The sequence below is a fragment of the Balaenoptera physalus genome (genome assembly GCF_965194825.1).
Source record: "Balaenoptera physalus genome assembly, chromosome: 15".
NCBI lineage: Eukaryota > Metazoa > Chordata > Mammalia > Artiodactyla > Balaenopteridae > Balaenoptera > Balaenoptera physalus.
In genome coordinates, this window is record NC_138894.1 from 15409216 (window position 1) to 15435394 (window position 26179).

Here is a 26179-nt window from a genome sequence, read left to right on the forward strand (position 1 = left end):
GAGCCCACGAGCCACAACTACCGAAGCCCGTGCGCCTAGAGCCCGTGCTCCGCAACAAGAGAAGCCACCGCAGTGAGAAGCCCGTGCACCGTAACGAGGAGTAGCCCCTGCTCGCCGCAACCAGAGAAAGCCCGCGCACAGCAGTGAAGACCCAACGCAGCCAAAAATAAAAATAAATAAATCTATAAAAACAAAACAAAACAGACAAAAAAACAGAGTAGGAATCTTGGCAAACAGCTGGCTGCCAGGAGCCATGGAGATCTCATAGGAAAGGGAAGTTCACTCATACACGGCCTCCAGTGAGCGGGTGAGTCACTTAATAAATGTACCAAACACCTACTAACTCTTATTTTGCTTCCTGTTTCCCTCGCACCCCACCTCCAAGCCCGAAACGAGGACTGTTGGCTCCAGAATCCAAAATTAGTCTGCAGCCCAGACTTCTCACCGGTTCCTCCGCCATCACCACACCTCCCGCCTGGAGGCCTCCCAGCCCCGCCTCCGGACTCCCTGCTGTGCATGTTGCATCCATCCCTACCTTTCCGAGCTCATTCTCCATTTGGAACCCAGAGTAATCTTTCAAACAACAGATATGATGATTCTGCTTTCCTGCTTAGAACCTTTTGATAACTTCTATTACTAGCAAACTCCGAAGTGCTTTTGTGCCCTGCATGAACTAGCTCCCGCCCTTACCCATGTAACCCCCCCTCTATTTGGCTCCAGACACTTACTGCTTTGCAGCCCCTCAAGCATTCCAAACTCTTCTGTTTTAGGGTCTTTGCAGTTATTCCCTCTACCATGAGAGCTCAATTCCCCAGATCTTTTTTCTTTCTTTCTTTCTTTTTTTTTTGGCCGCGCTGCGCAGCATGCGGAATCTTAGTTCCCTGACCAGGGATCGAACCCCTGCAGTGGAAGCGTGGAATCTTAACCACTGGACCACCAGGGAAGTCCCTCCCCAGATCTTTTCAGGCTTCCACTCAGAGGTCCATCTCCGGAGCAGTTGTCCCTTGAGCATCGTAACCCTTCCCATTTCCACCAAGTCCCCTTGGAAGCCCTTTATAAATTGTTCTTCCCACCTTAACTAAACCCCATTCATGTCTGTCTCCTCCTATTTTACTTATTTTTTTTTTATTTTTATTTTCTGGCTGTGCCACGTGGCATGTGGGATCTTAGTTCCCCAGGGATCGAACCCAAGCCCCCTGCAGTGGAAGCGTGGAGTCAACCACTGGACCACCAAGGAAGTCCCTCCTCCTATTTTAAAGTGAAATAATTATCTTATTGATCTTAAAAGAAAAGTACATTTTCCCTCCTCCCTGTGTGGGGAAACTGAGGCACAGAGCATCCCTTTCCCCAAGGCTTTCATTGATGATACACCTCATTTGCCTGCCTGTGGCATCACTCAGTCCATACAGTAGAAAATTTCTCTTTCTCCTCCAGTTTTAAGTGGGAAAAACCCCAGGAATTTTTGCTATGTTTAGCCTGGATTTAGCACTCAGCCATCCCCCTCTCCCACACATCACTTCCCCCTTTCTGCGTTCATACCTCCCCTGTGTTCTCCTGGAGACGTAAGTCTCAGCCAAACACCTGGAGTCTTTGATCATCAACCCATCAGCTGCCTCCCAGCACTCATTTCAGCTAGAAGACTTTCAAGTTCTCCCCCTTTACTAGGTCTGGGAAAGGAAAAAAAAAAAAAAACCACCCGTAGCAGCTGTTACACTGCACCTTTCTTTGCATACTGGTGGTAAGTGCCAAGGAATTGCTGCTTCAGCAAAGATTTTAAAAAACCTTCCTTCAATGGGATTAACTTCCGGGCAGCCGATGCTGGCTGCCACACAGCATAACAATGTCAACCACAGAATCCCAGCCCCTTCGACTGCCTTTCCAGGCTGTGTGCCGGATGTCCTGCTGTATCCAGTTTCTTGATTCAGGAACTACGGAGAACATACACGTCTTAATAATAGGATTATTGCCATTGCTAAAGTAGTAGTGGGGCTGGCACTTGTGAGGCAATGATCTTCCTTTCCAGCATCTTCTGTGCTCAGATTCCTCCAAAAGGGCAGCGTCACAATTCATCCTGATGCTCCCAAACATAGTGACCCTTCATTTGCTCAGCAATTTTTACTAACCACTTTCTATACCTACTCAGAGACCTGGCTAAAATCAAGGTCCCTATAAGGATGGCGCTTTCATTCTAGGGGAGGAGGAGAAGCAAAGAAAGGGTAAGAGCAGGGTCAAAGTGCTTTGAGGGGAGAAATGTGGGGTGCTGTGGGAATTTCTGGGAGAGGCCCCACCCCTGAAGTCTGGAAACCAGAAGCCATGGTTCTTATGGGAACTGAAAGAAGCTGCCCTCAGAGGCAGGTCACATACAGCAGAGTTTTAGGCAGGCAGGGCAGTGGAGTGGGTGAAAGCCTGCCTCTGTAGAATAGAACTAGGCAGAATAGAAGAGAACAGAAATGAATGAGATTTGTATTTCAAAGCGACTTCTTTGTGGACAATCTTTTGGAAGGACAAGATCTTCTTAGAGAGACCTCTCTGGAAGCTACTGCAGCAAGCAAGAAGTGATGGGAATCTGAAATAGGGTTGGGATAATGAGGAAGAAAACAATGGGAGGTTTGAGGGACATGTAGGATATAGGAAGGGGCAGACTTTGTGATTTTCGGAAACTGGTGGTCGAGGGAGAAGGAAGACTCCAAGATGACATCGGGGTTCTGCCCGAGGTCGTGGGGTGAAAGGTGGTGCCATTCACCAGATCAGGACACTCCAGAAGAGGGGAGGCTGTCTGAGGGTCCCCCTGGAGGAACTTTCCAGCAGGAGCTGGAGTCTGTAGATTGATTAGGAGGGAGGACCAGGCTAGCTGTGTAAATCTGAGAGGTATCAGAATGTGGATGAGAGATTTAATTTAGTCATTTAATAAATATTTCTTAGCAGCTACTTTGGGCTGGAGATACAATGGTGAGTATAATAGACTTGTTCCCTTCTCTCTTGGATTTCATAGTCTAGTGGGAGAGGAAATAATCTTGCTAATGAATATGTAATTACAAAGTGGCCTGAGTGCTGTGAAGGGGCAGGGTGGAGTTGTGTGAGCATAAAAGGAAGGTCAGTAATCGAGCCTGGGGCACCAGGAAAGGTTTTCCTGAGGGCATGAGGCTTGAATGGAGATCTGAGAAAGTGGGTGGGAGTGGACCAGGTGAGAGGAAGGAAAGCACATTCCAGACAGAGGGAGCAGAACTTACAAAGTCTCTGCGGCCAAGAGGACCCAGCGTGCTGGAGGGGCTGAACAGGGCTGGGCGGGTGCACGGAGCAGTATGGTGGGACAAAATCAGATTTGCATTTTGAAGGGTTGTTTGAGGTAAGGGGTCTTCAGAAGTGAAGCGGACAAGAGTAGGATGTCATTGCAGTTCAAGCAAGTGACTTGGACTACGATTGTGACAATAGAGAAAGACATATGGATTCTTGTGAAAGGTATCAGGGAAGTATTGGGTGGGCCAAAAAGTGCCTTTGGTTTTTAAGTAAAAACAAAAGACACATTTTTCATTTTCACCGAGAACTTTATTGAACCACGTATTCACCTTCTTGTTCCACTACCTTCTGCCATTTTACAGGCAACTTCATAATTCCATCTTCCCAAGACTTTTTTACCTTTTTGAGCAAAGAACTGTTCCAGGTGCCTTTTACAGTCTTCCAGGAAATTGAAATGTTTTCCATTAAGAGAATTTTGTAAAGACCTAAATAAATGGAAATCCGAAGGTGCAATATCTGGTGAATACAGCAGATGAATCAGAACTTCCCAGCCAAGTTGTAACAGTTTCTGCCTGGTCATCAAAGAAACATGCAGTCTTGCATTATCCTGATGGAAGATTATGCGTTTTCTGTTGACTAATTCTGGACACTTTTCGTCAAGTGCTGCTTTCAGTTGGTCTAATTGGGAGCAGTGCTTGCTGGAATTAATCATTTGGTTTTCTAGAAGGAGCTCATAATAGAGCTTCCAATCCGACCATATACACAACACCTTCTTTGCATGAAGACCGGCCTTTGGTGTGGTTGGTGGTGGTGTATTTCACTTGCCCCATGATCTCTCCCATTCCACATTATTGTACAGTACCCACTTTTCATCCCCCGTCACAATTTGTTTCAAAAAAGGAACGTTTTCATTACGTTTCAGTAGATACTCGCGGTGGAAATACAGTCAAGATGGGTTTTTTTCCGCTTAACTTACGTGGAACCCAAACATCAAAGCGATCAACATAACCAAGCTGGTGCAAATGATTTTCAGCGCTTGATTTGGATATTTTGAATATGTTGTCTGTCTCCCGCGAAGTATAACGTTGATCATTCTCAATGTCTCGATTTGATCGCTATCGACTTCAACTGGTCCACCCGACCGTGAAGCATTGTCCAGGGAGAAATCTCCAGCACGAAACTTGGCAACACTTTTGACACGTTCAGTCAGTCACAGCACCTCCTCCATACACTGCACAAATCTTTTTTTCACGTTTCGGTTGCATTTTTACCTTTCTTGAAATACTAAAGCGTAATTTGCAGAAAATGTTGCTTTTTTTTCTTCCGTCTTCAATATTAAAATGGCTACACAAAAATTCACCAATTTTGATGTCTTTTTTTAGATGCATGCTGATATGACAGTTGTCACATACAGTCTAACAAAATTGTTTCAAATGAAGTTAAAGACAACTAAGTGCTACTAGAGCCATCTTACGGAATAAACCGAACGAAACTTTTGGCCCACCCAATAAAATCAACAAGACTTGGTGAGGCATTGGATATAGAGATGTAAGGGAGAAAGGTATCAAGGATGAGTTTTAGGTCTGTAGCCTAGGAAACTGGTTGGTAAGGGTTTCAGAGATGAGAAAAATTGAAAGAAGATCTGTTGTTATTTGGTGCATGTGTGTCATAAATCTGGTCTCAAATACATTGAGTTGAGGTGCCTCAGACATTCAGGTAGGAGCACAGATGATTCTGGAGCTCACAGGAGAAGCCTAGGCTGGAAATTTAAATTATGAGTCACTGGTGTGGAACTATTAATTAAGGGACTTCTGGCTTCTGACATGCAAAGAGCTTGAAAGTTATCACTTCCATGCTCACACTAAGAAAAAGCTGAGCAAACTGAAAGTCAACAACTTTTCTTAGATTCATCAGAGAACTGATGCCTCCAAAACTGAAAAGAGAGATGAACACCAAGAATCACAGTTTACCAGGAGCAAATTTACTCTTGCCACTGGAGCCAGTACTGGTAGAAAAACCTAAAATGTAATTGACAAATTGCTGGAGGATCAGAGTGGACAAGCCTGAGAGTTAAAACTTCTGGAGTCCCCACACTTCGCTGAGTTTTACCTCCAGGAACGCTTTCAGGTTCTCAGAGTACAGGTTGGAAAAAAAAAGTCCTCTCATGCTGCTGACAGGGGGAGGGGGAAAGTAACCATTTTGAAATAAGCCAGATCATTCTGTTCCCCATAATGACATCCTGCCCTAGGTTTTTTTTTTTTTTTAGATTTATTTTATTTATTTATTTAGTTAGTTATTTACTGGCTGCGTTGGGTCTTCCGCTGCTGTGAGCAGGCTTTCTCTAGTTGTGGGAAGCGGGAGCTACTCTTCATTGCGGTGCGAGGGCTTCTCATTGTGGTGGCTTCTCTTGTTGCAGAGCACAGGCTCTAGGCCCGCAGGCTTCAGTAGTTGTGGCAGACAGGCTTCAGTAGTTGTGGCTCACGGGCTCTAGACTGCGGGCTCTAGAGTGCAGGCTCAGTAGTTGTGGCACACGGGCTCAGTAGTTGTGGCGCACGGGCTTAGTTGCTCCGTGGCATGTGGGATCTTCCCGGACCAGGGCTCAAACCCATGTACCCTGCATTGGCAGGCGGATTCTTAACCACTGTGCCACCAGGGAAGCCCCTGCCCTATGTATTTTATCAGAGCCTAACTGACTTGGGAGAAGGGAAATACCCAACTCCAGCCCCCTCTAGACTTCCTATCTCACCTAAAGAAACAAACAAAACAGCAGAGAAGCACTTGTGCAGGTCACAGACCAGGAGCACAGGCTCACTAATAGACCAAAATTGAATTATAAACTATAAAACACTTCACCTATCCCCACCTTACCACCATATCGATCTGGCTCCTGTATAATAACAGTGGATTATAGCTAAATGAACAGTAAGGCTCAGACTCTATTTCAAGACAGAGTCTCTAGGGAAACCCAAAGACAACAAGGGATGCAAAAATGAGGGCTCTGGAGGAAATGTTATCCTCTGACGCGTATAGCTACAGCAAACAGTAAATACAGCCTAACTCCTAGCCAAATAAACATAAACACACTAAAGGCATATCCTCAGTTCTTTTAACCAGATTCATCATATGTGGCTTTCAAGAAAAAAACTTACACGACATGCTAACAGGCAAAAAACACAGTTTGAACAAAACAAACATCAGAACCAGGCTGATGGCAAGGATGTTGGAATTATCAGACCAGGACTTTAAAATAACTATGATTAATATGCTAAGGGCTTTAATGGAAAGAGTGGACACCATGCAAGAAGAGATGGATGATACAAGCAGACAGATGGGAACTCTAAGAAGGGATCAAAAGGAAATGCTAGGGGGCTTCCCTGGTGGCGCAGTGGTTAAGAATCCGCCTGCCAATGCAGGGGACACGGGTTCGAGCCCTGGTCCGGGAAGATCCCACATGCCGCAGAGCAACGAAGCCCGTGCGCCACAACTACTGAGTCTGTGCTCTAGAGCCCGCGAGCCACAACTACTGAGCCCATGTGCCACAACTACTGAAGCCCACATGCTTAGAACCCGTGCTCTGCAACAAGAGAAGCCACCGCAATGAGAAGCCCGCGCACCGTGACGAAGAGTAGCCCCTGCTCGCCGCAACTAGAGAAAGCCCGCGTGCAGCAACAAAGACCCAGTGCAGCTAAAAATAAATATATAAAATAAATAAATTTATTAAAAAAAAAAAAAGGAAACGCTAGAAATCAAAAACACTTTAACAGAAATGTAGAATGCTTTTGATAGGCTCATAAGTAAACTGGACACAGCCAAGTAAAGAATCAGTGAGCCTGAAGATATATCGATAGAAACTTTCAAAACTGAAATGCAAAAAGGAAAAAAGGATGAAAAAGACAGAACAGATTATCCAAGAACTATGCAACAATGACAAAAGGTGTGACTTACGTTTAGTGGGAATACCAGAAAGAAAAGGAGAAAGGCACAGAAGAAATAATTGAAGCAATAATGTTTGTGAATTTTCCGAAGTTAATGAAATATTAACTGGGGCAGTAGCTGTGGATGAAACCACTTAGCAGGTAGAATGTGAAATGAGGAGAAAAGAGGGTATCAAAGCTGCCTTGAAGACCATCAGGGTTTCAGTGACTTACTGATAGAAGAGGATGACTCCACCAAAAAGACACAGAAGAATGAATGAGCAGAGAGGAAGACAAGGAGATTGATGTGTCCCAGAAGCCAAGGAAAGTAGATGTAAATGAAGAAAGGATGGTCAATCAAGGCCAATGCTTCAAATAGAGCCCCATATTTTTCATTTGAATTTTAAAAAACTATGACAAATTTTTCCCTAAATGTATCTATGTAAGTGCTTATATCCCCTCACCAACAGTGGGGGACATATAAATATTTATGTTTGCCAGTCTTAAGTGGCTAGATAGAAGATAAAAGCATATAAATTCATATCCTCCTTTTACACCACCCACGAATGGTACAAAAAGAAATGAGAAAAAAATCTCATTCAGGTTCCAGTTAAATATGATGGTTGAGGGAAGTCCCTGGCGGTCCAGTGGTTAGGACTCTGTGCGCTCACTGCCGAGGGCCTGGGTTCAATCCCTGGTCGGGGAACTAAGATCCCACAAGCCGTGCAGTACAGCAAAAAAAAAAAAAAAAAAAAAACGATGGTTGAATGAAGATTTATCTTTACTCCCTTGAAACATCACCAAATGAGTAAAAAATGTTAAAAGGCAGCAGACAACAACGGGAAAGAGGAGACAGCAAGCAGACAAGTGTATATGATTTAGTATCAGGTGATGGGGAGGAGGAAGAATGGGTGTGCTTTGTTTAAAAATGCATAACATATCCCGGGTAGGGACAAAAGGAGCTGGTAATTACGTAAACCTTGGAGACATGAGTTGGGGGGCTGGGGAAGGAGTGGGAGGGAGACTTCAATGCAGAGCCTTTTGTACTTTTGAACTTGGAAACATATAACTGTTTTGTCTATCCAAAACCAAGTTACTACAATTTAAATTTAAATCCAAAAGAGAATTGCCCTCATTTGTATCATTGTCCTGAGGGAGGTTGTCAGTGGGGCGAAGATGGATTCCTCCCGGCCCTTGAGTGTACAGCAGATTCAAAAACGAGGCTCCTTCTGGATATCATGGGGTGCCCTTCCAGACACTTGTCTTTATCAGCTACCCAGCCTACTCACCTCTCCAGTATTAAGACAAACAAGACCCAAGGGCAAAAGTACAGGGTTCCCAGGGCCTTCAATAACAGCTGGTACACTGCTTACTATACACCAGGCACTGTTTCAGAAGTGCTTTACATGTATTTATTCAGTCCCTACAACAATGAGGCAGGTATCATTATTTATGGGATAGATCCCTTAGGCCCTGTAACAAGCAGCTTGGAGCACTGAAGAGAAATGGTAACAGGCAATGGTAATAATCTCCTATTCCAAGGCAGGTGGGAATTCTGGATCCGCTTTGGTCTTTGTTGTCTTGACTGAACTTCTCTGAGCCTTGTATCTTCATTAAAGATCTCTACTATAATTCTTCCTCTTTTTTTTAAAATAAATTTATTTATTTTATTTATTCACATTTTTGGCTGCATTGGGTCTTCGTTGCTGCGCGCAGGCTTTCTCTAGTTGCGGCGAGCGGGGGATACTCTTCATTGTGGTGCGTGGGCTTCTCATTGTGGTGGCTCCTCTCGTTGCAGAGCACGGGCTCTAGGTGCGCGGGCTTCAGTAGTTGTAGCATGTGGGCTCAGTAGTTGTGGCTAGCGGGCTCTAGAGCGCAGGCTCAGTAGTTGTGGCGCACGGGCTTAGTTGCTCTGCAGCATGTGGGATCTTCCCAGACCAGGGCTTGAACCCATGTCCCCTGTACTGGCAAGCGGATTCTTAACCACTGCACCACCAGGGAAGCCCTCTACTATAATTCTTTTACCAACAATAATCATCTTGTACCCAAAATAAAACCTCTAGCCTTGCCATAGTCATTAATAAAAATAGTCATTAAACAAATAATTGCATAAATAACTATAATTCCATGAAGGAAATATTTTGTGATAGATACAAGGGAATAGCTCAAGTTCTGGGCAGTCATTGAAGAACATGGGTGACTGGGCTGGCCAAATGGATAAGGAGAAGGCATTCCAGACAAAAGATAGAGTATGGGTAAGGTGCCAAGGTGAGGAGGTACAGGGGGAAGATCAGTGGGACTCAAGTGTGTTGAGTGAGTGGAGAGTGGGAAAGCAGAGGGAGGAGGGCCAGAGAGACAGGTGGATCTCATACAACACTGGCAGCCAGGAGGAGGATTTTGAACACTGCTCTGTGAACACTGGCAAGCCATTGAAGGGTTTTAAGCAGAGGAATGGCATGACTAGATTTCCAAGTTTACGAGATCCATATGCAGGCTGCAGTACAGAGACATAGTAAGAGAATTCCATAAAGTTATGACATAAATATAGAAAACACATTTTCCTTCCACTGTACAGTATTAACAAGGTAGAAAAGGAGACTGGAAAAGGAGATTCCCACACACAATGGCAACCAAAGGTTTAAAATAGAAGGAGAAAACAGAAGAAGATAAACTAATAGAAGAAATGTTTCCAGAGGTTAGAAAAAGACTGGACTCTTTTTAGTTTTCGTCATCTCTCATTTCATTATTTCTTTTTTATTTTAGTTTTTAAAATTAATTAATTTATTTATTTTTGGCTGCGCTGTGTCTTCATTGCTATGCACAGGCTTTTCTCTAGTTGCAGTGAGCGGGGGCTACTCTTGGTTGCGGTGCACAGGCTTCTCATTGCGATGGCTTCTCTTGTGGGGGAGCACTGGCTCTAGGCGTGTGGGCTTCAGTAGTTGTGGCATGCGGGCTCAGTAGTTGTGGCTTGTGGGCTCTAGGCTTAGTTGCTCCGTGGCATGTGGGATCTTCCCGGACCACGGCTCAAACCCATGTCCCCTGCAATGGCAGGCAGATTCTTAATCATTGCGCCACCAGGGAAGTCCCAACAATTAATTTATTGATATTTATAATCTTCAGATGGAAAGGACCCACCCAATGCTAAGCAGGATTTTGGAGGAAAAGAAAAAGACCTATACACGGACATTCTGGTAAAACTCTAGAAATCCAAGGATAATACCTACTAAGGAAGGAAAATCAGATGGTCAGCAGACTTCTCCTCAACAGCACTGCATCCTCTGAGGACTTCTTGGTGATACCCAAGACATTCCAGCTAACTTAGGCAAAAAAAGAATTTATTAGGAGGGTATGCAGTAACTCACAGAATCAAAGGAAACCTGAAAAACTGTGTCTTGTTGGGGAGGGAATCATATTAAGCTCTGAAGGTCACAGCAGCAGGTCTCCTCTGGACCCCATCATTGGGAGGAGGGAGCTGCAGCCAGGTATGGTATCTGTGTCACTCTGCATAAGATTCAAAATTCAAGGAAAAATTTCTGATTGACTCCTGGGCTGGGAGGGCGGTAGGACACCTTAATTGACAGGATACAGTTACTAGAATAGTGAGGATGAATTTGCAATCAAACAACACATTAATTCATCTAGTTGATCCATGTTTATTGAGTCCTTCTATGTGCCAGGCACTGTTCTGGGCACTGGACATAAGCAGTGAACAAACCAAAGACACTATTCTCATGAACCATACATTCTGGTGTGGGAGGTGGTGGTTGACAGAAAATAAATACAGCTCCATGATCTCTTTTCTCCAGTGATGAAATTGAAAAAGCTATGAAGTAGTATCCTTGCCCCTATTCTTATTATTTTATAAGGAAATATTTGTTTGGATTTACCTAAAAGTCAATCACTTTCTATGCTCACCATCTTTTCTTGCGTTTCTTTAAAGACGTTTCCTTTTTTGCTGAAGTAAATCATACAGATGTTCTTTTAGTGAAATTCTCTTGGCCATATACTCCTTCAATTTTTACTTGTAGAGAAATGTTCCATTTTGCCCTAGTTCTTGAAAGATAGTATACTTTCAGGACACAGAAATCTAGGTTGGCATGTGTTTCCCTCAACTCCTTAAAGATGTTATTCTGTATCTTCTGGTTTCTTTCTTTTTTAAATAAATATTTATTTAAAAATAAATAAATATTTATTATTTATTTAAAAATAAATAAATAACATTAGTCTTTGTTGCGGCATGCAGGGTCTTCACTGTGGCATGCAGGATCTAGTTCCCTGACCAGGGATCGAACCCGGGCGCCTTGCGTTGGGAGAGTGTAGTCTTAACCACTGGACCACCAGGGAAGTTCACATATCTTCTGGTTTCTGTTATCAGCTGTCTGAATAATTGTCATTTCTCTGGAGAGGATCTGTCTTCTCTTTCTGGCTGCTAATAACATGTTCTCTTTGCCTTTGGTGTTCTACAGTTTCACTAAAATATGTATAGGTATAGATTTGTTTTTGCTTACCCTGCTTGGTGTATGCTATCCTCCTTGTTTCTGTAGATTTTTGCCTTTTATCTATTTTGGAAAATGCACAGCCATTATCTCTTTAAATATAGCTTCTCCTCCATCCTCAGGATTTTCTGTTTCTGGGACTATGATTAATTGTATATCCCATTTCTCATTCTACATATGTAACCTCTCTCTCTGTATCCTATGTTTCATCACCTTGTCTCTCTAAGTTGCATCCTCCATAACGTTATTTGCTCTACCTCCCAGGTCACTCATTCCCTCTTCATCTCTCCCTAGGCTTTGTTTAACTTTTCCACTATTGATCTTTAAATTTGAGCAATAACATTTTTCATTCCAAAAAGTTCGATTTGGGGACTTCCCTGGTTGTCCAGTGGTTAAGACTCCGCGCTCCCAATGCAGGGGGCCTGGGTTCAATCCCTGGTCAGGGAACTAGATCCTGCCTGCCAAAACTAAGAGCCCACACTCGGCAACTAAGAGCCCGCATGCTGCAACTAAGAGACTGCATGCTGCAACTGAGCCCGCATGCTGCAAGGAAGATCCCGTGTACCACAACTAAGACCCAGCGCAACCAAATAAATAAATAAATATTTTTTAAAAAAAGGACCCTGAGACTAACTCAACGAAAATAACCAGTCTTTAAAAAAAAAATTTGATTTCTTTTCCAAATCTGCCTTAGCATTTCAGATAGTGTCTGATGGATTGCTTAGCTTTACAATCCATCTTTTATGTTGTAAACACGTTGTACATATTTTATATTCTGGATCTGATAATTCCAATATCGGAAGTCTTTTCAAGTCTAAATCTTTTGATTGTTTCAGCTTACTCTCACTCATTATGACTTGTCTCTCTGTGTCACTTGCCTTGATTGTGAATTAATATATGGTTAATCTTAATCTCTGGGAAACAGGATTTATATAAGCTTCTGCTATCAGGCGGGGGTGCTATCAACATGTGAGCATTTTAGCCCTTTTTGAGGGTCCCAGTTTATGCTGGGACTCCCGGCATTCAGCCTCCCCACCCTGCTGCCTGCTGTATTTGTGTGCCTTTGTAATATACCATGACAATTTCAGTATTTGCCCTCTGGTCAAGTTCCACCTTTGTACTTGCTTACTACTCTCTAATTGGTTTCAGTTCATCCTTTTGCTTGTTTTTAACTTTTTATTTTGAAATAATTTTATACCTACAGAAAAGTTGCAACAACAGTACAAGAGACTCCCATATACTCTTTCTTCACCCAGATATCCCATTATCCATGAATACCTTAGTATGTATATTTTCCCAAAATAAAGCTACTCTGTTACATAATCAGAGCACAACCACAAAACTTGGGAAATTAACACTGATAAAATACTACAGCTAGGGACTTCCCTGGTGGTGCAGTGATTAAAAATCCGCCTGCCAATGCAGGGGACACGGGTTCGGGCCCTGGTCCAGGAAGATCCCACATGCCGCGGAGCAACTAAGCCCGTGCGCCACAACTACTGAGCCTGCGAGCCACAACTACTGAAGTCTGTGCACCTAGAGCCCGTGCTCTGCAACAACGCAACGAGAAGCCCGTGCACCACAACGAAGAGTAGGTCCCGCTCGCAGCAACTAGAGAAAAGCCCGCGCGCAGCAACGAAGACCCAATGCGGCCAAAAATAAATAAATAATTTAAAAAAGAAATACTACAGCTAATCCACAGACCCTTTCCAAATTTTGCTAATTGTCTCAATAATATCCTTTATAAAAGCTGTCTCCTTTCTGGTCCAGGATCAAATCCAGGATCACACATATTTAGTTGTTGTGTCTCTTAAGTTTTCATCAATTTGGAACAGTTCTTCAGTTTTTCCATATCTTTCAAGACTTTGTCATTTTTGAGGAGTACTGGCCAGTTATTTTTCAGAGTGTTTTTCAATTTGAATCTGTCTTATGTTTTCCTCATGATTAGATTCAGGTTATTACTTTTTTTTTTTTTTCTGGCAGAAATATCACAGATTTGGTTCTGTTCCCCTTAGTGCATCAGATTCAGAGGCAAATGGTATTGATTGGTCCTATTATTGGTGATGATAACGTTTTTTCACTTAGTTAAGATGATGCTATAGACTGAATTGTGTCCCTCCCCAAATTTTATGTTGAAGCCCTAATCCCCGGTGTGATGCTATTTGGAGATAGGCCTTCGGAAGAGAATTAGGTTTAGATGAGGCTTAGGATCAGTGCCCTTATAAGAAGAGACATCCAGAGAGCTTGTTCTCTCTGCCACGTGAGGGCACAGCAAGAAGGCGGCTATCTGCAAGCCAGAAAGACAGCTACCACCAGAAATTGACAAGGTTGGCACCCTGATCTTGGACTTGCAGCTTCCAGAACTGTGAGAAAATAAATTTCTGTTGTTTAAGCCACCCATCTATGGTATTTTTTTGTAGCAGCCTTAACTGACTAATATAGATGGCATTTTCAGGTTTCTTCACTACAAAGTTAATTTATAAGTAATTTTACTTACGAATTAGTAAGAAAATTGATAAGTATTTTGTAGAGAGCTACCTTGAGACTGGGTATTCTGTTTCTCATCAAATTTTACCCACTAGCAACAGGGCAATTTCCTTTTGATTGCCTCTTCTCCTCTCCTCCTCCCTCTCTCCCTCCATCTGTGCCATCCTTCCCCCATTCCTCCCTTTTCCCCCCTCCCTCCCCTCCTTCCTCTGTTCCTCCCTCCTACTTTCCTTTCTTCCTTCCCTGAGATCTCAAAATGAACAAGTGACTGTTTCAGCTCTCAGTTCCATCACAATCATTATTGTGCTCCTATGACATGAGCGACCCTTCCTTCTAAATCAGCAGAGCCCAGATGTTTTGGGAATAGGAAGGAAAAAATTGTTGCGTCTTTCATTGGGTGTCGTATGAGAGGTGTGACTCCCAAGCTCTACCTCTTCATTCTCTGGCTAATGTACTTCTGCTTGGGAGAAAGATCACCCTGACTTTGCTTGTTCACAGCAAACGGCTGTTTGAATAGCCGTTCAAGAGTCAGTCAAATGACTGACTTTTTAATAGCCATTCAAGAGCGGCTCTTTCTGGATGATGGAGTACATGGAGACCAATGACTCCTTTGGGTGTCATCTCATTTGTTTACTTTATTATGAAGTGAGTTTCTTTGTAGGAGGTGATAGTGTATGGTTTACCGTCATAGTGAATGATAGTCAGTAAGGTGCTTCGATGGTGTTCCCAGTAGAGGCATGATAGGCAAGAACACAAATCCATTTCTAGAAAAAGTCTATTTAAGCAAAGACAGATTTATCCTTCCTCCATGATGGAAGAGATACCATGTAACCAGCTAGAAACCACGTGCCCTGGAGGTATCATTCTATTATTAAAGATTCAGGGTTTCCAAGGCTAATGGTGAATTTGGTGTTTGGTGGCTGTGGTCAAACAAGCTTGGTGTTGCTGATCTTCTCGAGAGAATATAAACTCCATGAATGAAGATGTCGTCTGACTTGTTTATCCAGTGTACTTAGTGACAGATATGTGTCTGAGACATATTGAGTGTTTAATAAACATCATGCTCAGGAATCAATAAGGTCCTCACCTTAGACCAGAAGGTCTTCTTGAGGCAAAGTGGACGGTGAGATGTATTTCTTGAAGTTTTGTCTTCTGGGAGAATTTCCTTTCTCTACTGTCTTTCAAGGCATGGAGATGTAAGGCTGAAGTCAGACACCTCTGGTTGATGCTGCAGTATTGTGCATGCCCATCTGTAAATCAGGGTTAGGTTGTTTTTTTCTTCTCAATCAACTTTCCTTGGGGCCAAGTTGTTCACACTCACAAAATATGTGCTCCCACCTGCGTAGCTTCTTGTGTCTTCATGAGAAGCCCACTTCACAAGGCCCACTTCTCTCATTCTCTCTTTCTCTCTTTCATCGCCACTTGATGAAGGGTTGCTTCTGAGCACCTCTAACATCATGGCATAGGATCAAGGTGAAAAGGAGAACCCCATAAGGGAACTTTGCATCTGCAAGCTCTGCCTCAACATCTGTGTGGGGGAAAGTCGAGACAGACTGACCCCAGCAGACAAGGTGCCGGCGCAGCTCACAGGCCAGACCCCTGTGTTCTCCAAAGCCAGATACTCTGTCAGATCCTTCAGCATCAGGAGAAATGAAAAGATTGTTCACTGCACAGTCCATGGGGCCAAGGCAGAAGAAATCCTGGAAAAATGTGTAAAGGTGTGGAGAACATGTGTTAAGAAAAAATAACTTCTCAGATATTAGAAACTGGTTTTGGGACCCAAGAACACATCGATTGGGGATCACATATGACCCAAGAATTGGTATCTATGAGCTGGACTTCTACATGGTGCTGGGTAGGCCAGTTTTCAGCATTGCAGATGAGAAGCACAGGACAGGCTGCATTAGGGCCAAACACAGAATCAGCAAAGAGGAGGCCATGCACTGGTTCCAGCAGAAGTATGATGGGATCATCCTTCCTGGCAAATAAGTTCTTGTTTCTATCCAAAAGGTCAATAAAAAGTTTTCAGCGAAATGTAAAAAACAAAAACAAAAACCCCACAAATTAGTAAATGTTTGTATATTGAATGCTGTATAACAGTAAATAATTAAATCTAGATGAAATGGAAACATTTCTAAGGATACTGTATATCAACTAATAAAACGGACACATAAGATGTAGAAGCTCTGAACAGATGAATAACTACAGAAGAAATTTGAATAGTAGTAAAAAATCTACACCTAAAAAAGGCACTAGGCCAAGACAGATTTATGAGTAAGCTCTACCAATGTTTCAAAGACAGTATTACCCCAATGCTACTTTTAAACATGGACAAGTATGAAAATTTATTTATTTGTTCTATGAAGCCAGCAAAATCCCAATACCTCTTTTTTTTTTTAACATCTTTATTGGAGTATAATTGCTTTACAATGGTGTGTTAGTTTCTGCTTTATATCAAAGTGAATTAGCTATACACATACATATATCCCCATATCTCCTCCCTCTTGCGTCTCCCTCCCATCCTCCCTATCCCACCCCTCTAAGTGGTCACAAAGCACCGAGCTGATCTCCCTGTGCTATGCGGCTGCTTCCCACTAGCTATCTATTTTACATTTGGTAGTGTATATATGTCCATGCCACTCTCTCACTTCGTCCCAGCTTACCCTTCCCCCTCCCCGTGTCTTCAAGTCCATTCTCTACATCTGCGTCTTTATTCCTGTCCTGCCCCTAGGTTCTTCAGAACCTTTTTTTTTTTTAGATTTCATATATATCTGTTAGCATACGGTATTTATTTTTCTCTTTCTGACTTACTTCACTCTGTATGACAGTCTCTAGGTTCATCCACCTCACTACAAGTAATTCAATTTCGTTTCTTTTTATGGTTGAGCAATATTCCATTGTATATTTGTGCCACATCTTCTTTTTTTTTTCTTTTTTTCTTTTTTAAACATCTTTATTGAAGTATAATTGCTTTACAATGGTGTGTTAGTTTCTGCTTTATAACAAAGTGAATCAGTTATACATATACATATGTTCCCATATCTCTTCCCTCTTGCATCTCCCTCCCTCCCACCCTCCCTATCCCATCCCTCTAGGTGGTCACAAAGCACTGAGCTGATCTCCCTGTGCTATGCGGCTGCTTCCCACTAGCTATCTATTTTACATTTGGTAGTGTATATATGTCCATGACACTCTCTCACCCTGTCACATCTCACCCCTCCCCCTCCCCATATCCTCAAGTCCATTCTCTAGTAGCTCTGTGTCTTTATTCCCGTCTTGCCACTAGGTTCTTCATGGCCTTTTTTTTTTTTTCCTTAGATTCCATATATATGTGTTAGCATACTGTATATGTTTTTCTCTTTCTGACTTACTTCACTCTGTATGACAGATTCTAACTCCATCCACCTCATTACAAATATCTCCATTTCATTTCTTTTTATGGCTGAGTAATAGTCCATTGTATATATGTGCCACATCTTCTTTATCCATTCATCTGTCGATGGACACTTAGGTTGCTTCCATGTCCTGGCTATTGTAAATAGAGCTGCAATGAACATTTTGGTACATGACTCTTTTTGAACTATGGTTTTCTCAGGGTATATGCCCAGTAGTGGGATTGCTAGGTCACATGGAAGTTCTATTTTTAGTTTTTTAAGGAACCTCCATACTGTTCTCCATAGTGGTTGTATCAATTTACATTCCCACCAACAGTGCAAGAGGGTTCCCTTTTCTCCACACCCTATCCAGCATTTATTGTTTGTAGGTTTTTTAAAATTAATTAATTAATTTATTTATTTATTTATCTTTGGCTGTATTGGGTCTTCATTGCTGCACACGGGCTTTCTCTAGTTGTGGCGAGCTGGGGCTACTCTTCATTGCAGTGCACGGGCTTCTCCTTGTGCTGGCTTCTCTTGTTGCAGAGCATGAGCTCTAGGTGTGTGGGCTTCAGTAGTTGTGGCACACAGGCTCAGGAGTTATGGATCACAGGCTCTAGAGCACAGGCTCAGTAGTTGTGCAGCTCGGGCTTAGTTGCTCCGCGGCATGTGGGATCTTCCCAGACCAGGGCTTGAACCCGTATCCCCTGCATTGGCAGGTGGATTCTTAACCACTGCGCCACCAGGGAAGCCCTGTTTGTAGAATTTTTAATGATGGCCATTCTGACTGGTGTGAGGTGATACCTCATGGTAGTTTTGATTTGCATTTCTCTAATGATTAGTGATATTGAGTATCCTTTCATGTGTTTGTTGGCAATCTGTATATCTTCTTTGGAGAAATGTTTATTTAGGTATTCTACCCATTTTGGGATTGGGTTGTTTGTTTTTTGATATTGAGCTGCATGAGCTGCTTGTAAATTTTGGAGAGTAATCCTTTGTCAGTTGCTTCGTTTGCAAATATTTTCTCCCATTCTGAGGGTGGTCTTTTCGTCTTATGTTTTCCCTTGCTGTGCAAAAGCTTTTAAGTTTCATTAGGTCCCAGTTGTTTATTTTTGTTTTGATTTCCATTTCTCTAGGAGGTGGGTCAAAAAGGATCTTGCTGTGATTTATGACAAAGAGTGTTCTGCCTATGTTTTCCTCTAAGAGTTTGATAGTGTCTGGCCTTACATTTAGGTCTTTAATCCATTTTGAGTTTATTTTTGTGTATGGTGTTAGGGAGTGTTCTAATTTCACTCTTTTTCATGTAGCTGTCCAGCTTTCCCAGCACCACTTATTGAAGAGGCTGTCTTTTCTCCATTGTATATTCTTGCCTCCTTTATCAAAAATAAGGTGACCATATGTGCGTGGGTTTATCTCTGGGCTTTCTATCCTGTTCCATTGATCTATATTTCTGTTTTTGTGCCAGTACCATACTGTCTTGATTACTGTAGCTTTGTAGTATAGTCTGAAGTCTGGGAGCCTGATTCCTCCAGCTCTTTTTTTCTTTCTCAAGATTGCTTTGGTTATTCAGGGTCTTTTGTGTTTCTACACAAATTGTGAAATTTTTTGTTCTAGTTCTGTGAAAAATGCCAGTGGTAGTTTGATAGGGATTGCATTGAATCTGTATATTGCTTTGAGTAGTATCGTCATTTTCTCAATGTTGATTCTTCCAATCCAAGAACATGGTATATCTCTCCATCTGTTTGTATCATCTTGAATTTCTTTCATCAGTGTCTTACAGTTTTCTGCATTCAGGTTCTTTGTCTCCTTAGGTAGGTTTATTCCTAGGTATTTTATTCTTTTTGTTGCAGTGGTAAGTGGGAGTTTTTCTTTAAATTCTCTTTCAGATTTTTCATCATTAGTGTCTAGGAATGCAAGAGGTTTATGTGCATTAATTTTGTATCCTGCTACTTTACCAAATTCATTGATTAGCTCTAGTAGTTTTCTGGTAGCATCTTTAGATTCTCTATGTATACTATCATGTCATCTGAAAACAGTGACAGCTTTACTTCTTCTTTTCTGATTTGGATTCCTTTTATTTCTTTTTCTTCTCTGATTGCTGTGGCTAAAACTTCCAAAACTATGTTGAATAATAGTGGTGAGAGTGGACAACCTTGTCTTGTTCCTGATCTTAGAGGAAATGGTTTCAGTTTTTCACCATTGAGAACGATGTTGGCTATGGGTTTGTCATATATGTCCTTTATTATGTTAAGGTAAGTTCCCTCTATGCCTACTTTCTGGAGGGTTTTTATCATAAATAGGTGTTGATTTTGTCAAAAGCTTTTTCTGCATCTATTGAGATGATCATATGGTTTTTCTCCTTCAATTTGTTAATACGGTGTATCACATTGATTGATTTGCATATATTGAAGAATCCTTGCATTCCTGGGATAAACCCCACTTGATCATGGTGTATGATCCTTTTAATGTGCTGTTGGATTCTGTTTGCTAGTATTTTGTTGAGGATTTTTGCATCTATGTTCTTCAGTGATATTGGCCTGTAGTTTTCTTTTTTTGTGACATTGTTGTCTGGTTTTGGTATCAGGGTGATGGTGGCCTCGTAGAATGAGTTTGGGAGTGTTCCTCCCTCTGCTATATTTTGGAAGAGTTTGAGAAGGATAGGTGTTAGCTCTTCTCTAAATGTTTGATAGAACTTGCCTGTGAAGCCATCTGGTCCTGTGTTTCTGTTTGTTGGAAGATTTTTAATCACAGTCTCAATTTCAGTGCTTGTGATTAGTCTGTTTATATTTTCTATTTCTTCCTGGTTCAGTCTCAGAAGGTTGTGCTTTTCTAAGAATCTGTCCATTTCTTCCAGTTTGTCCATTTAATTGGCATAGAGCTGCTTGTAGTAATCTCTCATGATCCTTTGTATTTCTGCAGTGTCAGTTGCTACTTACAAAATCCCAATAACTCTCAAACTGGTTAGCTCTCCAAAGAAAAGTATAGACAAATTTCACTTACAAATGAGTGCCAATATACACAAAAGTCTGTCAAGAGACAGACTCTGTGGGACTCTTGTGTTTCCACACATCTTGCAAACAGAGGTACTAACTGCCCTTTTGTTCCAAGCTATAATTTCAAGGACGTTTGTATAGTCAACAACCTTGGAAGATAGTGATAGAACCTCCACCTGGAATAGAGAGAAGATTGCTTACTGTATGATAAAAATGATGTCTCCCTCCAGTGCCTTTGCTTACTTCTCTTTACAAAAGATTCAGGTTCCTAACCTTGGAGTTCTGAACTGTGATGCAAGCCTGCTGGGTGTATAGCAACTACCTGTGTTGCCCCTGTGGGATTTATGGAGCAAGGGAAACCAATGGAAACTTGATGCTTATGCCGCTTGCTGTGTTGTGTGTGATAAAATCCTTTGTCTTTGACCCAAGAGTATCGTGTATTCTGTAAGCTTATATGATACTATATTGGGTTAACTTGTTAGCTTGCAAGCAAGGAAAAAAAATCTCAGAACTTTCACAGTTCTCAATAAAGTCTTAAACTATTATCAGGTTGAATTCAGTAAGGTGTGAAAAGATCGTATATCATGGAAAAATAGGGCTTATTCTAGTTATTCAAGGATCATTCATCATTAGAAAAATCTCTTAATGTGGGACTTCCCTGGTGGCTCAGTGGATAAGACTCTGAGCTCCCAATGCAGGGGACCCGGGTTCGATCCCTGGTCAGGGAACTAGATCCCACATGCACGCCGCAACTAAGGAGCCCGCCTGCTGCAAATGAAAAAAAAAAAAAATCTGTTAATGTAATTGAATATATTAAAAAAGCAAGAAAACAAAGCATATGCTAAAAAACATTTGTTAAAATGTATCACTTATTTCTTATTAAAACTAAATAAAACAATAAGTATCAACAAAACTATTTATTACTGAGCTAGGAATAGGAAAAAAACATTCCTTAATTTAAGAAAATGTTTTTACAGGGAACCAACAACAATGCTTTAAAAGCATTCCCATTGGGCTTCCCTGGTGGTGCAATGGTTAAGAATCTGCCTGCCAGTGTCAGGGACACAGGTTCAAGCCCTGGTCTGGGAAGACCCCACATGCCGCGGAGCAACTAAGTCTGTGCGCCACAACTACTGAGCCTGCGCTCTAGAGCCCACAAGCCACAGCTACTGAAGCCCGCACACTAGAGCCCATGCTCCACAACAAGAGAAGCCACGGCAATGAGAAGCCCGCACACCACAATGAAGAGTAACTCGCCGCAACTAAAGAAAGCCCATGCACAGCAATGAGGACCCAACACAGCCAAAAATAAATAATAAATAAGTTAATTAATTTTTAAAAAAAGCATTCCCATTAAAGACAGGAACAAGGCAAAATTTTACACTATTACCTATACTTTTCAACATTGAACTGGAGTTAACTAGTCAGTAAGAATAATAAGCAAGAGGTATAAATATTGAAAAAAGAGAGAGATTTGTCATTTTGCAGGTGGGCAATATTATTCTCTAAAAAATACAAGAGAATCATCTAAAGAAGTATTAAAACTAATGAGATAGTTCAGTAATATGATCATGATCAGATACAAAAATTCATGGCTTTCTTTTATAGAATCAATAATCAATAGAAAATATAAATTAAAAATATCCCATTTTCAATACTAATAAAATCTATAAAATTACTAGCTATAAATTTAACAAGGAAAAGTCAAGCTCCATGTTATATATAAATATTTTTATAACAATCCATAAAATCTTACCGAATGTCATTAAAAAAGAAAACAAAAAACCATGCTCTTGAATAGGAAAACTCAATATGTAAAGATGTCACTGTCCCCCAAACAATGTTTAATGTAATACTAATTGATGTGCCTAAAGAATTTTTTAATGTAACTAAAGAATTCCAGTGCTTATCTGTAGTAGGTAATAATATATGAGATAATTTTGGAAAAATGAAAAATATGTGTATATATATATATATATAGAGAGAGAGAGAGATAGATATATAGATATAGATATATCCTCTTTCCCTTACTATCTATTAAGATATAGCACTTACAGGGACTTCCTTGGTGGTGCAGTGGTTAAGGTTCCGAGCTTCTACTGAAGGGGGTGCGGGTTCGATCCCTGGTCAGAGAACTAAGATCTCACATGCCGCGGCCAAATAAATAAATAAATAAAATTAAAAAAAAAAAAGAATCTGCCTGCCAATGCAGGGGACACAGATTCGAGCCCTAGTCTGGGAAGGTCCCACATGCTGAGGAGGAACTAAGCCCATGTGCCACAACTACTGAACCTGTGCTCTAGAACCCACGAGCCACAATTACTGAGTCCACGTGCTGCAACTACTGAAGCCCTCCTGCCTATAGCCCGTGCTCTGCAACAAGAGAAGCCACCGCAATGAGAAGCCCGTGCACCGCAACGAAGAGTAGCCCCCGCTTGCCGCACTAGAGAAAGCCCACGCACATCAACGAAGACCCAACATAGCCAAAAATAAATAAATTAATAAATTAAAACAAAAAAGATACAGCATTTACAAACTTTAAAACAGCATGTATTGGGGCTTCTCTGGTGGTCCAGTGGTTAAGACTCCATGCTTCCGCTGCAGGGGGCATGGGTTTGATCCCTGGTCAGGGAACTAAGATCCCACTTGCCACGCAGTGCAGCCAAAAAATAAAAATAAAACAGCATATATTAGCGTAGGAAAATACAACGGATCAAGGAGACAGTCTGGAGATTCCATTAAGGAACCTACGTACATTTAGAATATCCTCGAGGTGGCATTTCAAATCAGTGGAAAAAGGAAAAAACACTCAAAACAAAGAGTTAGGGCACTTGGAATCCGTAAAGAAAACATAAATTTAAACTCTTATGTATACCATATACAAAAATAAATTCCAGAAGGTTAAAGAGATAAATCTGAAAACAAACAAAGGTATAAAATTATTACAAAAGAATGAGGATAATTTTATAATCTTGGAAATATTTGCATATGAAAGGTAAATAATTACTTTCCATATATTTCAGCTACAAATCCATAAAAACTAGACAAATATAGAACAGGTTAGTCACAGAAGAAATAACAGATGCCAATATATACATAAAGATTCTGAGCCTCATTTTCAGTCAGGAAAATTCAAAGGAAAACAAATGCTTTTTCTTTTTACTCATATTAATTAACAAATTGAAGAAGATTGATAATTTCCAAGGTTAGCAATGGTGTATTCTTATACATTATTGGTGCCAATATAAATTACTTCTACAACTTAGCAATTCTGAAGGCAGTATGTCATACAAAATTTAAAGTACACTTACTTTTGGCCCAGAAATTCTACTTCTGGCAAATTATTTCAAGCCACTCTAAGATTTGCACAAATATCGTCAGATATTCATCTATAACCTTGCTCTTTTCTTAATAGCATTTTCATGGTGTCTGTTTACCTGCCTTCTAAACTGTAACTTTTAAAATTCAGTTTATTTTAGCTGTGTTTCTTTCACACAACATATTGTGGGATTTTGTATTTGAGGCATTCCGGAAATCTTGTTCTTTCATGGATGAACTTATCACACCCACGTTTATTGTCACACAGGTTTGATCTAACTTTTGTCATCTCATTAATTATTTTTCTTCTTCTTTGCTGTTTTGCTCTGTTTCATTGTTACATTTTACTCTAAGGACTGTAATTTCTTCTTTTTTTTTCTCTCCCTTTGCTTATTCAATCCTGTTGCTTGACCTCTAGGTCTGTTTCATTTTCTGCAAAATGAACAGCATAATATTTATTTACTATCTCATGGGGTCTCATCTTTGCTTCCTGACAACTTGTTTGGAACCCTTACTAGGCTAAATTCTTCCTCTGCTCCTGAATTCAATTTCTCAGTCTTCAAGGGAGAGGGGACCCTTTTCCCTCTGGGTTTCTGCCTGCCCTCTGCTAACTGTTGGTAATTGGTTCTTGTCAGAACAATGAACTCCCAGCCCCATTTACCTGCCAGGCTTTTGCATGGAAAAAGGACTGCAGAGTTTGGCTTCCCTTTGAGGCTTTAAACATTTCTATGACTGCAACAACTAGACAACACCAAATCGACCAACTAAACAAAATCCCCTAACTTCTGGCAGAACCGGGCAGAGAAAGGCACAGGGATGATCGGATCAACATCAGAGCCTGAAGGTAACTGCTTCATTGTAAGGCCCAGTCCCACCCGGGATGATACTTCAGTTCACCCTAATACGTGGGGCTTACCTTGACCTTCCTTCTCCTTGCTCCTGCCCTCTTTCCATCTACACCAGGGGTACAAGTGTTCTAGCCTGCAGATAGAGAGAGAATGTGGCCTTGAGCTCCACCCTAAGGCACAGGAATTTGGTACTCTAGAAGCAACTCCCAGTAAACCTGTGCCCTCTCTGGCTAGGAGGAAGCCCTATGACTAATGTTTTCTGGGCCTTGCCTCTGTATTTGTCCCCTCTCCAGACCCGCAATCTCTTGGAAGCCCCTTTCACTCACTCCCTATCCAGAACCTCCTTGTCTTTGGTGGTCTCACCCCCCAGACAAGGCAAAATCTTCTCTTCTTTCTCTAGTTTGGCCTTAGGGATACAGTGAAGGCTGCTACTAGCTCAGAACCCCCAAGATTGGGACTATTTCTGCTCTAAGTCGCAGGGCTGAATCTCCAGGGCTTGGTTGGAATTTCATAAGATCTGCAAAGCTCTCCCTGTAGGGAACTCCATTCTCTGACATTCAAGGTGTGTTTTCTGGCATCTCATTTGGAGGACTGCCCGAGCAGATAAATATCTATTCCCAAAGTGCCCTAAAGCAGTATTTCATTCCAACCACATGAAGTCCCTGATAAAGAGGGCAGGGGGCTTTCTTTCCTCAATTCTCTTGGTCAGGAGAAAAGACTTCTCTCAGCCTAACCTCTCCAAGCCCATTTTCAGGGCCAACATCCTCACCCTGTGTAAGATGCAGTTGGCAATACCCAGTGTAGAGCAACTAGAGACCCCTTGAGAGACCTGGTGTTGGGAAACCCTTCTGAGGTCCAGATTTTAAAGCTGCCTTTTAAGCTACCCTTAAATGTGTGTTCTGTTATGTTTTATCTATTCTTGGGAACAGTAATCATTGAGCAAGAGAGAATCCTAGCAAAAGAGTTCAAGTGACACTGGAAAGGCGATCTGATTGTCAGAGCCCGATGGCACAGGAGCTCAGAATATCTGGAAGAAAGGATTTGGGACACAGACCCCTCCCACAGACCTGGGGAGCCCCCATCTACCTCAGTCTAATAGGATCTCTCCTGAAGAGATTTAAGAGGCAGAATAGGCCTAGATCAGGAGTTTGCAACCTACAGCCTTTGAACCAAATCCCACATAAGGCCTGTTTTTGTGCAGAACTAAGAATGGTTTTTCCATTTTTAAATGTTGGAAAAAATCAGAAGAATACTCTTTTATGACACATGAAAATTATATGAAATTCAAATTTCAGCATAAATGAAGTTTTATCGGAACATAGCTTCTCCCATTCGTTTGCATATTATGCCAGGCTGCTATGGGGCTCCCACTGCAGTGCTGAGTAGTGAACAGACCATGTGACGCTCCAAGCCCAAAATGTTTACTCTCGGACACTTTACAGAAAAAGTGTGCTGACTACTAGTTAAGATCATAAGGAAAGTAAAGTCCTTGATTTGACATAGTTGAAGCAG

The 26179-nt window shown here is 41.6% G+C and overlaps 1 long non-coding RNA gene and 1 pseudogene across 2 annotated transcripts in view; both read left to right on the forward strand.

Moving 5' to 3' along the window:
* Positions 1-26179, forward strand: part of LOC309643851 — a 306112-nt gene that overhangs the window by 256021 nt on the left and 23912 nt on the right. The window lies entirely within an intron of this gene.
* Positions 9344-16189, forward strand: LOC309643455 (large ribosomal subunit protein uL5 pseudogene; annotated as a pseudogene). Its single transcript has 2 exons — positions 9344-9406; positions 15601-16189. The product of its transcript is annotated as a large ribosomal subunit protein uL5 pseudogene (transcript).